The following is a 14,087-nucleotide window of genomic DNA, read 5'->3' as shown; positions in this document are numbered from 1 at the left end:
TCAAGAGTCAGACACTTAACCAACTGAGGACCACCCAGGTGCCCTCTAAGTATTTTATATTTTCTTTTTTTTTTTTTAAGATTTTATTTATATGAGAGAGAGAGAGAGCATGTGCAGAGGGAGGGACAGAGGGAGAGGGAAAAGCAGACACCCTGCTGAATGTGGAGCCCAACGTGGGGCCCCATCCCAGGACCCTGAGATCACGACCTGAGATGAAGTCAGACACCTAACCAACCGAGCCACTCAGGCACCCCCCAGTATTTTATGTTTTCTGATACTACTTTAATGATATTTTCAAAGTATCATTTCCTATTGTCTGTTGCTAATATATAGTACAAAACTGATTTTATTATACTGGCCTTATATTCTGCAACTTTGCTAAATTTGCTTATTAATTCTAGTAATTACTTTACAAATTCCTTAGGACTTTCTATGTAAGCAATAAGATACGTTAAAACCGGTCTCTTCTTTTTCGACACATATTCCTTTCATTTCTTTTTCTTGCCTTCTAGTTGAGCACAGGGGTTGAAAAAGATTTTTCGTAACAAGCCTGGTAATAAATATTTTAGATTTTGCAGGTCATATGGTCTCTGTCACAACTACTCAACTCTGCTGTTATAGTACAAAAAACAGCCATAGACAATGAGTGTATGTGATTATGTTCTGATAAAATTTTATTTCCAAAAATGAGTGACCAGCCAGGGGTTGGCACATGAGCCATTGTTGAAAAGTATTAAGGTCATGGAAGTGAAGGAAAGATTAAGGACTTGTTTTAAATTGAAGATGACTATAGAGACATGACAATGCAATGTAACATGTGATCACGGATTGGATCCTTCTGCGATAAAAGACATTATGGAGATAATTGGTGAAACCAGAGTGGGTCTGAAGATCAAACGGTAGTGATACGTCAAGGTTAATTTTCTGATATTTATGGTTGTCTTGTGATTATGTAGGAGCATGTCCTTTTGCAGAGGAAAATCACATTAAAATATCAAAGGTGATGGGACATGATGTTGGCAGGTCACTCTCAAATGGTTCTGGAAAAAAGTTCTTTGTGCTGTTTTTGCAAAACAAGAACATATTACTGGGCCATAGAGTGTAAAAAGCTATTGTAGATCTATGGCATACAAGAAGGATAAAGCCAGAAAATTGTGAGAATATCTAAACATCCTAACTGAGATTTGGGTTCTGGGTGGAGAGCTAGGCATTCCCTATATTCCCATATACCTTATGTATGTGTATATACATATATACATTTATACAGACACATATATATGTATACATACACAGACATATATATACATATATATACATATATACATTTATACATACACATATATATGTATACATACACAGACATATATATACATATATACATTTATACATACACATATATATGTATACATACACAGACATATATATACATATATATATACATATATACATTTATACAGACACATATATATGTATACATACACAGACATATATATACATATATATACATATATACATTTATACATACACATATATATGTATACATACACAGACATATATATACATATATACATTTATACATACACATATATATGTATACATACACAGACATATATATACATATATATATACATATATATATATATATATTTTTTTTTTACTCTTACAAGCACTCAGTAAAGTTAGTGTCCTTACTAATTATTATGAGATATCCTGACCCTTTAAAGTGCATTATGAATAGTCTCAAATAAGGTCTAATAAATTGCATCTTAAACTGTTAAGTGTTGCTTTTATATATATAATATTTCATTCCATCCCTATAACCACCAGGGAGTTGAGTATTATTAACCCACTTTTACAGAAGAGAAACTTGAGGTTATTAAAGGCAGAGAAAACCACTGTCCAGACCCAAACCAGGACTTTGATACAAGTCCTGGGATCCTTCCACTCACTGCCAGTTTTTGTCCAATATCTATTCCCTTAGAAAGTTACCTAATCTGATAAAATCTCTCAGAATCCGAGGGACCTTTAAAGTCATGTGGTTCAACTTCCAATGAGAGAGCGTAGGACCTGCCTACGTGCATAATGTAGTGTGAAACCCACACTTTCTAAAGACTATTTCCTATTCTGGCGGTAATGACGAGCTGTGGGAACCCTACGCGGGTGGGTGTGTAGGAAAGGCCTCCGAGCGCCTCATGGCCCAGCTGAGATCACGTGCTCCTCTGTAGCCCTCCCAGTTGGCTATGCGTTTCCTTACCTCTTAAGAGCGCTTTCATGGGTCTCTTCGAATCCCCTATTCTTTGCCCTCAGCTCCCCCTTCCCTGAACACTCATTTCGATTCTTTTTTTATTGGGCTGAAAAGTAGGTAACTTAAAGCTTACCATTTTTAAGCGTAGGGTCCAGTGTTGTAAGTACATTTCACACTGTGGCGCCGCCATCACCACCAGCCATCTTGAGAACGTTCTCGTCTTCCCCAACTGAAGCTCTGCACCCACTAAACATTGACTCGCCGTTCCTCCTCCCCTCGGGCCCTGGCAACCACTGTTATACTTTCAGTCCCTGCTGGTCTGACAGCTGTGGAGACCTCATGCAGGTGGAATCATGCAGTCTTTGGGCTTTTGCGAGGGACTTATTTTCCTTAGCAACATGTCTTCTAGGCTCACCGTTATTGTAAAATGTTTCAAAATGTTCTTCCTTTTTAAGGCTGGATCGTATTACCTTGTATGCCTTACCACATTTGGTTTTGACGTTCATCCATCAATGGACACGGACATTTGGGGAGCTTCGCCCTTTGGCTCTTGTGGATAAGACAGCCACGTGAAGACACAGAGACAAACGGGGAGTGCTGTGTGACAACAGAGGTAGAGTTTGGCGTTACCCAGCAGAGGTTGGCAAACGAGGGATGCCAAGGATTTCCAGCAAAACCACCAGGAGCTAGAAAGAAGCAAGGAAGGATTTCACCCTAGGTTTCAGAGGAAGCGAGGCCCTGCTGCCACCTTGATTCTGGACTTCTCACCTCTGCATCTATGAGGTAAGAAATTTCTGGTTTTTTAAGTCACCCACCCTGTGGTACTTTGTGATGGGCCCTAGGAAACTGCTAGAGCCACCTTAGCTTTGAGGTCCCACTGTCGTATCCTCTTCAGCAACCCTGAGTGACCTTCCTTCTTGGTTCTCCTGAAATCTGGTCCTCAGACAGCTCTGCCCTTTCCCTCCTGCCTTCACCCCCAAGTTGGGCTAAAAAAAAATCATTCAGTAACTATATATTCAGGCCCTCCTGTGTGGTGGGCACTGTTCTAGGGGCTGGGGATATGATACTGTCTTTAAAGACTTTTTTTTTTTCTCAGCGATCATGCTAAGTTTTGACGGCTTGTCTCACTGTATGTCCCAGCTTGTTAATAACTGTCAAGAGAATTTTCCTGTTTCCACCATATTTCCTCCCTCTTTTCAAAACTTCAGGCCAGCGTTAGAACTTTCACACAGAAAGTGGCATTTTCAATTTCATAGCTGCATTTCATCTGATGGAAACTAAAGCATGTTAGAATTATGGAAATCGGGTCTATTCTAACACATATTTTCCTCAGACATGATGTGCTATGATCTTTGGCATGCTTTGATTGGTGTTCATGTGAACTGGGTGTGAATGTTTTGTAAAATAGACATTATTAATATTTATTTCCCTTTTTGATCTCCCTTCCTAGCTGCTAATGAAAGTCAGGTGGTCCCTAGCTCCCAGCCTAAACCTCTGAGAAAACTCGCCGGCAGATTCTGTGTCCTTTAGGTGCCATGGCCGTGGAGGAGCTGTGCTTGGGGGTGTGGCTGGGGTGAGGGGCGCAGGGACAGCAGAGCTGGGTGGTCTGCTTCTCCTTCTGTTTCTGTGGCACGCTCTGAGTTCCCTCTGAGCTCACAAAGAAATGTTTGAGCAGGAGGATCAGATACGCAACCTGAAAATTGGACTTTCTGAGGAAACATTGAAAAGTTACCTTATTGAGAAGGAACTTTCTATGTACACTGAAGGTCGTACCCTCCCAAAATTCATATGTTGAAACCGAATCTTCCATATCATGGTATTTTGGTGGGGGTATTTTGGAGGGGATTAGGTCCCATGGGTAGAGCCCTCATGAATGGGATCAGTGCCCTTATGAAAGAGACCCCAGGGAGGTGTCTTGTCCTTTCTGTCAGGTGAGGTCACAGCAAGAAGGCGGCTGTCTGTGACCCTCACTAGACACTGAATTGGCCAGGTCCTTGAGCTAGGATTTCCAGCCTCCAGAGCTGTGAGAAATAAATGTTTATTGTTTATAGGCCACTCAGTCTGTGGTATCCTGTTATAGCAGCCCAAATGACTAAGACAGAACTTTTGGGAACAGCTCTGGGACACATCCAGAACTCTACCTAAGACACTGGGCCAGATCACTTCGTAAGAAATAAATGTATTCAGAATTATGCTCAACAGAAGCCCTTGTCGAAAGTTCTATCAATGCAAAAGTTGAATCAATAATTTCATAACGACTACTTTCAACAAGTCAAGAGAGTTCCAAGTTAAAATATTCTGCAAATTGTACCTTTTAATGTTATCTTTTTTTTTTTTTTTTTTTGAAGGAAGGGAAGAAGAATGGGGGTGAGGAAGGGAAGGAAGGAGGGAGGGAAGGAAGAAGGGAGGGAGAAACGATGTAAAATGCCCATACTTTAACACTTAAGATAGAGCAGCAAATCAAGTATCATTTGTCCCCTGGAACTAACAGCAGATGTCCCACCGCCATGGTTTCTGATGAATGAAAGCATCACTGAGGCTCTATGTTCTGGAACATGTTTGGATAACAGCAACTTTCCTTGAGACGCAATAAAGGATTTACTCTAGAATACAGACAAATTCAGAATTGTAGTGTTTTCTGTCCCTCTGCTGAGCAGAGTTGATAACCCAGCGACAGTACTGCAGGGTGCTCCTGTCAAGACAAGGGTCGAAGGGATGAGAAGATTTAGGCCCAGAGTTGTCCCTAAAGTGCCTCAGACCTGAGTAAGGCAGAGGGCTTCATGTTTGGGTAGACCCGAATGTGAAAGCAGAGCCCAGAAAGGCCTGGATCTGCTCCTTTGAATTTCTCCTAGGTCCCTGGCGCACTGGGCTAAGTCTCTGTCTGCAGCTTTCTTCCTTCCCTTATAAAAGGGAGATTATAATTCCTGCCTATGAGGGTCACATATGCCTGACACAAGGTGGGAGCTCCCCTATATTTCTTTGCTTACCCTGTCCCTCCCTCACCTCCACTGCTCATCATTTCCATCTGGGGCAGAATGTACCCTTGCTCCTCCTCAGAGCAGATTTAAGACTGGATAGAAGGGAATGGATCATGGATTTGGGGGTCAGACAGAAAAAGGTGATCCCACTTGACAACTTACTACTTGTATGACCTTGGGCAAAAGACTCAACTTACCCCTGCTCAGTTTTAGCTGTCATGTGAAGATAATGGGTTTATCTTGGGCTTAGTCAGGCTTAAACGAAGTAATACATTTAAAATGCTTGGCACATAGGCTTCATAAAGGCTGGCCATCATTATGTACTTGACACAGAGTAAATGCTCGAAAACGAGGGCCATTAATATGATTTATTAAAAAATGAATTATCGAGATAAAATCATCTCCATCTATATAGGGTTACAGTGTCATTTCTTAAGTCCCTGTGTCAACCAGTAATCACTTTATTTTTGTCAACTGGCAGGTGTCTCCAGGAAATAACCAATCAGACCTGTCACTCTGACCTGGTCTGGGAGTCTCCTCCGGGCTGTGAGAGTTAGGTAGGCGGTGAGGGGACTGAAGCGAGCCAGACTTTCTACCTGGAGTGGGGCCTACAAGAATAGCCAAAGGAAGTTATTGGTGTACTTTTTCTTTCATTCATTCATTCATTCATTCATTCGTTCACTCAAGAAACATGTATTGAGCACCTACAAGCATTTTTTTAAGATTCTGGATAGAGCATAGAACAGACACGGCTTGGGGTACCTGGGTGGCTCAGTCGGTTGAGCGCCTGACTCTTGGATTCAGCTCAGGTCATGATCTCAGGGTCGTGAGATGGAGCCCCGCGTCAGGCTCCGAGCTCAGCTTGGAGTCTGTTTGTCCCTCTCCCTCCCTCACCGGCTAGTTGACACCACAATTTGAGAAGCGCTGCTGTGGGGCTCTTTAGTAGGCTTCACTCCCACAAGTGTACAAATGTGAATGTTTTCTGTTTGATTCGGGAGGCGTGACATTGATCTTGATTCCATCGATGCTTCGGATAGAGGTCGATTTTGCAGTGACTAATGTAGACCCAAGGAGGACATGGGATTTTTATAATTATCAAAAGGAAGGCTGATCCATTTGAAATCCTTCATTCACCTAAGCAAACAGACCCTCATAGCTGGTCAAAGACTTGCCTAAGGTCACACATCAGGGGCCAGAGGACAGCTGCCTTGACTCTGGGCTGGGCCCTTTCTCCTGTGCCTGGAAAAGCCCTGGGGTTGGAGCATCTGGCCTTGACCCTGGGAAATTGGGAGAGAGCTGTCCCCAGGGACTTTGCTCCTCCGCTGTGAGCCTATTCTCGGCTCTTAGGGACAGACGTGTATGGGTTCCCTGTCAGGTGGGACCCAGCCCCTATTCCCAGGAATCCAGCGCAAGTGCCAAGAGGTAACAGCCCAGGAAAGTTCAGATTGCCCCCAGGCCAGGGCTCCTGTCCTGGGCTGGACTGCCCCTGCTAAGGGGGCTAGACCCTCTGAAACCAAACTCACTTTTTAAAAACAGACTTCCTGAAGTGAGGAATAATTATTTTCATATGTGAACCTGGAAACATGTAGGTAGTGACGACAGTGAACAAATGCAGGTTGAAAAACAAAATTTTCTTGCTGCCAAAAGAATTCTTTCGGGATCCTTTCATATTTTCCACATATTTCTACAGCAGGGGAGTTTATGGCAAGGCAAGCTAACCAAGACAGGAGAAACAACACATAAAATTCACTAAAACACAACAGGATCCTAAATTTGTTAACATGTAATAACCCTAAGAGCACTCTGCTTCCCTCTTAGGTTCATAGGAACAGTAATGCGCTCTTGGGAATTAAAGGGGGGTGTGTGTGCACACGTGCATGCACACGTCGGATGTTTTACTGAGCTCAGAGATGAATATTGAACGACCCTGCCTGCACAGATGATATTTACGCTTATCTGAATAATTTAGAAGTGTCAGACAACTCAAGCCAAATGATTCTCTCCAATCTGATCTGTCTCAGATGGCTTCCCACATTGATCAAATACACCGAATCACTATTAGTTCTTCTGTATGTTCTGTGATATATGGGCAGAGCCAGAAGTTACCTAACCATATATATATCCGAACAGAATATTAACTTTTATCTGGAAAGTTATCCATTGTTTTACTGTTAGCTTTTCTCATCAGATTTGGTCCTGTTGGTTCTGTCCTGTTCACCCCAGTGGATATCCGTAGTTGTTGAGAACAGGAAACGAGGTGTCTTTCTCTCTAGCTTTCCCCTGTAGTGAAGAACTCAAACTGAAATCCATAATTCTTCTATTCTGGTAACTTTGTAAGACACCATTTACACATATACAGTCTCTGTGATTCTCATGTCACTCCTTACTTTGCAAAGAACACACACGCACACACTCAATTCAAGATACTTCAGTGAGTCTGTGGTCAATCGAGATAGGTTTCGATTCCCAAGATTAAGTCACAGAGCTTTTCGGCCAACCTAACATAAACATTTTATTATGGGAGTTGCAAAGAGAAATGCCTAAAGAGTGAGACGGGTAATGAAAAGGGTTGGGGCTGGCCCCAGGCAAGGGAACAGAGAGTGAGACAGAGGCTCTAAACTCATTGCTATCCACTGGACCTTTCTGATGATGAAAATGGTCTTTGCCTGTACTGGCCAATATGGTGGACACTAGCTACACATAGCTATTGAACATTTGAAATGCGGCCACTGTAACTGAGGGACTGAGCTGCTCATTTAATTTCAATTTAAAGAGCCAAAGGTACTCGTGGCTGTCCCAGGAGGGAGCCAGTGCTTGTTGGCTCCAGACAATTATTGCCATGCATGACTGCATCTCAGAGGGGCCATGTTTTCTGACTCATCTAGAGAAAATGAAAATCCCAACTTTTGTGGGAATGTCTTAATTTTGTATATACCAGACCTGTCAAAAGCTACACAGCCACGGTTCAGTTTTGGCCAACAGGCATCTAGTTTGCTACATCTAGTTCCTTCTCCTGCTCTCTTCTGTATCTCTGTTCCTTCACTCTTACCAGGAGGACATTTTCACGATTTATCTTCATCAACCCCATTGCCTCATGGATCCTCTCCCAGCCCGCGATGTTGGAACAACCGAATGGCCTCACATCTCCTTAGACTCTGACCTCTCTCTTCAGAATTCTTGACCTCACCTCAGAAATGCACTCTCACTGGCAAGAAGAGTAGAGTCACTTACCCCTGTTTCAACGGATCCCTCTTAGTACTCCCTACAGAATCGCTGGTATAAATTCCCCTCATATTTTTAGAACCTTAAGAGCTGTCATTTTTGGCTTGCAGTTTAAGTTCTCAGAAGGTGGACAAAATGCCTGCGGTTGCTTTTATTCTACAGAGCAGTGTTTTACAAGCTTTTTGTTGAATGGAATACATAGTAAGAGATATCGTTTTACATTGCAACTTAGTATGCCTAACAGTGAGGGAAGATTCACAAAACACTGTCTGTCTTCACTCCATGTCACGCGTTCTGATGTTTTCTCTTCTCCTTCACCTTTTTATTTTTCTATGTCTTTCAATATTGATCTCAGAGTCCACTAAGATGTCCCGATCCATAGTTTGAAAACATTGCTATAGAGGCTCCAAGCTCATGTTCTATAACTGAGAAATAGTCATCGACTAGTCTAAATACCTTTAGTCATTCCTTCCAAGAGCCTTCAGCCTCCTCCTGTCTCCCCAGTATGCACCCCCCCCCCAGTAGGAGTAAATCAGAGACCAGCACAAGTGGAATTATTCTCTCATGCTGGGGGTCTTTGTAGTCTACAGTTAATGAACCTCATTAGATGTAGATTGCTCTTCATGGGAAGTGGTTTATATTGGACAACAACAACAACAAAGATCAGAAGACTATTTTTCCTGCACAGTGTATTACTTCCTGCAATTCATCAAAATTCTTTTCATGGGTAAAGGTCACCTTTCCTTTATGTATGGCATCTGTGTGTGTTGTTGAAACGGGTGTGGCTCTCAAAACATAAATCAGGCATTGCATGTTGATGGAAAAACTCATGAAAAATTTCCAGAAGGGGGTGAAGGCAGTGAATGATGAGAAGGGGCCCACGTGCCATCAGACTTCCCCAAGTGAGAAACTCAGCCCACCTGACTTTGCCTAAAAAAGGGAAAAATGTCAATAAAATGCCTGAGCAGGATCACAGGACTCTGCGTTTGCTAGGAGTTGTAATACTTTTTATAAAATACTTGGGGGGGAGAAAAAAGCACTTGAGTCTACTGTAAACAGAGACAAAATTGGTGTTAGCCCTGGAAACACTGAACCAACTCATCGGAGAAGTCTGAAAGCAAGACATCTCCATGCTCTGTTTTCTTCTGGTGTAGTGGTTAACAGCTTGAAGACGGGCCCCGAGGGTCTGGGTTTGAATCTCAACACTCCTTACCAGAAGTGTGACTTTGTGCAAGTGACTCACCTCTCTGTCCCACCATTTCCTCAACCACAAAATACAAAGAATCCTGCACCATTCTCCCAAGGTTGCCCTGCGGATTGAATTACTGACTATTTGGAAAGCACCGAGCACTGATGCCTTGGATATGATAAGTACCATAGAGCGCAGTTGAACACCTTGTCTAAAAGAAGACTAAAACATATCAACTCTTCAGGGCAGGAGAAATGGAAGCAAATTTAAAAAATAAGGTTGAAGTCATGTAGCTGCTGTCCTGTTTGCTCGTTGGTGCACAGGTTTGATACCCAAGTTGACAAAGCTGAAATGCCGTCCTCTGTGAAAACATAGGAGCCATTTCAAAAAAAAAAAAAGAAGAAGAAAAACAAGGAATAAGGTCTCAGTCCCTAAGCCAGGACGGAAAAGTGAACTGTGTGAAAAACAGAAAACAGAGCTGTCCGTGATTCCTGCAGACCAGACGTGGCTGCGAGACCTCCCAGGGTTAGGCAAGGAAGGAAGAACTAGTAAGTGAAATACCCCAAACCCTGGGGAGTGCCAACGCACCGAGCACAATTTGAGGAGGACAATTACAAACTGCATGGACAACATCTGTTTAAAAAATTCTCTGGGTAAATCTTATAAAAATGAGTGATTATATGTGCAAAAGTCAACTGAAATGGGTAAAAGGAAAAACCACAAGAAAGGCCCATCTGAGAGCGGTCTCACTTAATAATCTCGAGGGCTAAGGAAGGCATCTCCTTGTGAGATGTGCTCTTTTAAAATGTAAAAATAGAAACCAAAGAGAAACTCTGGATTATAGGAAGCTACTTTATCACGCTTTGTTCTCGGTTTCCTAGAAACTGAAGCATGACATGGTTACATACGTGCATGCAGACGTATGTGGGCATGCGTATACCCATAGAATGCTCCCGTATTCGGTATATCAATAGTCAATATATACATACATACTGAACATTGTTTTTTAAAAGAAATATCTCCTTTTTTTTTTTCAAGTTCTTTATGAAGAGACATGAAGGGATGAAAGGTTGCCTGGAACCAACTGCTATAGGCATTAAGCTGAATGATGACCCCCCCACACACAGAGAACATGGACATTATGTACAAATTTGGGCATAGAGCCTACTCCCTTAGAGGTCGAGACGGGAGCCTCTGAGCTTGGGCAGTGAACAGCACGAGTCATAGGGAGCCACTGTGATGTCAATAGCAGCTTTGTGTAAGGAGAGCAGAGAAAATGCAGCCTCTGACCGAATGGGAGCCCTTTCATGTCTCAGGTTGCATTCTGCCACTGTCCCCCTGTGCAAATCCCACTGACCGTGGCCACAGCATGGGGCTCGGATTGATGGCCGCAGATGGCTTCCAGCCTGCAAAGTTCAGCTCTGCACTCAGCATCAGGAAAGAAAGGAAGGTTACTCTTAATCCCATGACTGGTTTTGCTTTTTATCTTTTTTCCTTACCTTTCCTCCTGGGTCCTTTCAAATCCCAGATTCTTTCCTTCCTTCCCTCCTTCCTTCCTTCCTTCCTCCCTCCCTCCCTCGCTCCCTCCCTTCCTCCCTTCTTTCCTTCTTTTCTTTTCTTTTTTTTCTTTTCTTTTCTTTCTTCTCTTCTTTTCTTTTTCTTTTCTTTGTTCTTCTGTGAACATCTTTTTTCTTTTTTTTTCCAGTTTCTCATCTTTATTATTATTTTTCTTCCAAAATTTTAAATTCAAGTTAGTTAACATATAGTGTAGTATTCATTTCAGGTGTAGAATTTAGTGATTCATCACTTACCTACAACACCCAGTGCTCATCACCAGTGCCCTCCTTAATGCCCATCCCCCAGCTAGCCCATCCCCCCAGCCACCTCTCCTCCAGCAACCTTCAATTTGTTCTCTATAGTCAAGAGTCTCTCTTATTATCTTATTTTATTTTTCTTTCCTTTCTTCTATGTTCATCTGCTTTGTTTCTTAAATTCCACATATGAGTGAAATCATGCAGTATTTGTCTTTCTCTGACTTGTTTCACTTAGCATTATACTCTCCAGCCCCATCCATGGCATTGCAAGTGGAGAGATTGCATTCTTTTTGATGGCTGAGTAATATTCCATTGTGTGGGGATATCTGTATCTATATCTAGTAATATATATCTTACATCTCCTTTATCCATTCATCTGTCAGTGGACATTGGGCTCTTTCCACAGTTTAGCTATTGTGGACATTGCTGCTATAAACATTGGGGTGCATGTGCCTTCGATCTGTATTTCTCTATCCTTTGGGTAAATACCTCGTAGTGTAATTGCTGGGTCGTAGGGTAGCTCTATGTCTAACTTTCTGGGGCACCTGCATACTGTTTTGCAGAGTGGTGGTTTTCCAGTGTGCATTCCCACCGGCCGTGTAAGAGGGTTCCCCTTTCTCTGTACCCCACCAACGTCTGTTGTTTCCTGTGCTTGTGAACATCTTTTTTAATTTTTACAGTCTCCCTTTTTTTTGATTCCCCTTTTCCTTGGCATTTTCGGGTCTGTTCATGACTTGTCCCCTTTCCATTCGTCTCCCCTCTCGGCCCCGGGTTCTCTGCTTCAGCACCTCCCCCGAGGCTGCTCACCCTCTTCCAGGCGTGGGCTCTGCAGAGCATCTGAATCGCATGCCCTGGTGAAAGCAAACAGTTCCAGCCAGCAGTTTCACCGGCACTGAGCCTTCTGAGGAAAACACGGGTAGACGCTGATGGCTGATTCTTCAGGAGAAGGGCCACTCAGTAGTTGAGCCGGCAGTGTCTTTCATAACCACTTTTAATCCTATGATTCCTTGGAGGTGTGAAAAGAATTCTCCCGATTTCTGCCTTTCCTTCATCACACACGATGGTGCCGGGCACTCCACCCTAGGCTGCCTGCATCCCTTAGCCGTGACCGTCCTCCTCCTCCAGGCCGCTTGAGGATTGCTCATTTGGCTTCTGCCATCACATCTCCTTCTCTGATTCTCCTTTGAGGACCCTTGGGATTCTCCTGGGCTCACTCGAATAGTCCAGGACACTCTTCTCATCTCAAGTTTCTGAGTGTAATCATATCTGCAAGGTTCATGTGGCCATATAAAGTGGCATTTTCAAGGTCCTGGAGATGAAGATGTGGATATCTTTGAGGGGCCATTATTCTACCTAGCATAGGGCTCAGGATAATGTTCCAATTTCCAATTTCTCTTAAAACCAGAAGGGGGGGGATGTTTAGGTAAAAGAAAATGGCTTAATAGAGAATATTAATATGTTTGTCTTTAGACCAAAGGAACAAGATACAACTTTTATTGTTACGGAGGAAAGGGGCCCCAAAGTGAACAATGCTTAGGCTCCAGGGAAGCCCACAGGCACATTCCTGCAATGTGGCCAAAGCAGTATCTATGATAAGGGGGTAGAGAGGATGCAGCTCAGAATCCTAAGAATGAGGCCCTAGTCCTAGCACTGCCATTAATAATTCATCTCAGCCAAGTTTTTATCAAGGAAGTAATGAGCTGATGGAAAAAACAACTGATTAGCACCGGCTAGGACAGCATAATGATATAGGAAGGGGTTTGTAGCCAGACAGAACCGGATTCACGTTCCAGCTCCTTCACTTGCTACCTGAGCGACCTTGCCAGTTACTTAACCTTCACAAACATCAGTTTCGTCATTTCGGTTAATACCTCCGATCTCAGAGGATGAGCAGAACAAGCGGCATAAGGCATACAAAGTGCTTATCACGGCACCAAGTACGTGGTAAGCAGTTGAAACATGACTCCTCGTTTTGTTACTATTCTTATTACATTTATTATTACAATTGCAATTATTAACAGTTATTATAGTTTTTAATCTATACACTTCAAAATCACATAATCTTCCTTAAACAATTTTTAATTTGGAAAAAAAACCCACAGAAATCAGGGAGGATAAGAATTTAGACAGTCCGCATTTGGACGCTGGATCCCTTGTCTGTAGCAATAAGCTGGACTAAAGAACATAAACTGTACTCTTAGCCCTCCTCGCTCTTCGGTGTGCGGCGCCTGAACACGATGATTCCACCAGAGCAATGGGCATTCTAGGGCAGAAAACAGGAAAGAAACAGAGCCCTCCTTCTTTCAAGATACTCGTTCTAGAGTCTAGAGCTCTGCTGTCTAATATGGCAGTCACTACCCATATGTTTGAGCTAATTAAATTTAAATGTGTTAATTAATACATTTAATTTTTAAGTTTAAATTAATTAAAATGAAAAATCCAGACAATCAGTCACACTGGCTACATTTCAAACACCAAAGGGGCACATGTGGCTAATGGTTACCATATTGAACAGAGCAGAGATAGAATTTTTCCATCATCAGAGAAAGTTCTATTGAACAGTGCTCATCTAGAGTATTGGTTGCCCCAGATGACCTATATAAGTAATATGTATATAAATAATATAAATATATATATAA

At 42.5% G+C, this 14,087-nt stretch overlaps 1 long non-coding RNA gene across 3 annotated transcripts in view; it reads left to right on the top strand.

Annotated features, from left to right (window-relative positions):
* LOC103672664 overlaps positions 1–14,087 on the top strand; it is a 199,248-nt gene that overhangs the window by 151,784 nt on the left and 33,377 nt on the right. For all 3 annotated transcript variants that reach the window (XR_005833425.1, XR_005833426.1, XR_005833424.1), the window contains one exon: positions 2,701–3,028. This is a non-coding gene — a long non-coding RNA (uncharacterized LOC103672664). The remainder of the gene's footprint in view (positions 1–2,700; positions 3,029–14,087) is intronic.

This window comes from Ursus maritimus, unplaced genomic scaffold (genome assembly GCF_017311325.1).
Source record: "Ursus maritimus isolate PB19 unplaced genomic scaffold, ASM1731132v1 scaffold_8, whole genome shotgun sequence".
Taxonomy (NCBI): domain Eukaryota; kingdom Metazoa; phylum Chordata; class Mammalia; order Carnivora; family Ursidae; genus Ursus; species Ursus maritimus.
Note: the sequence above shows the minus strand (reverse complement) of the source record. Positions and strands in the feature narration are given on the sequence as shown.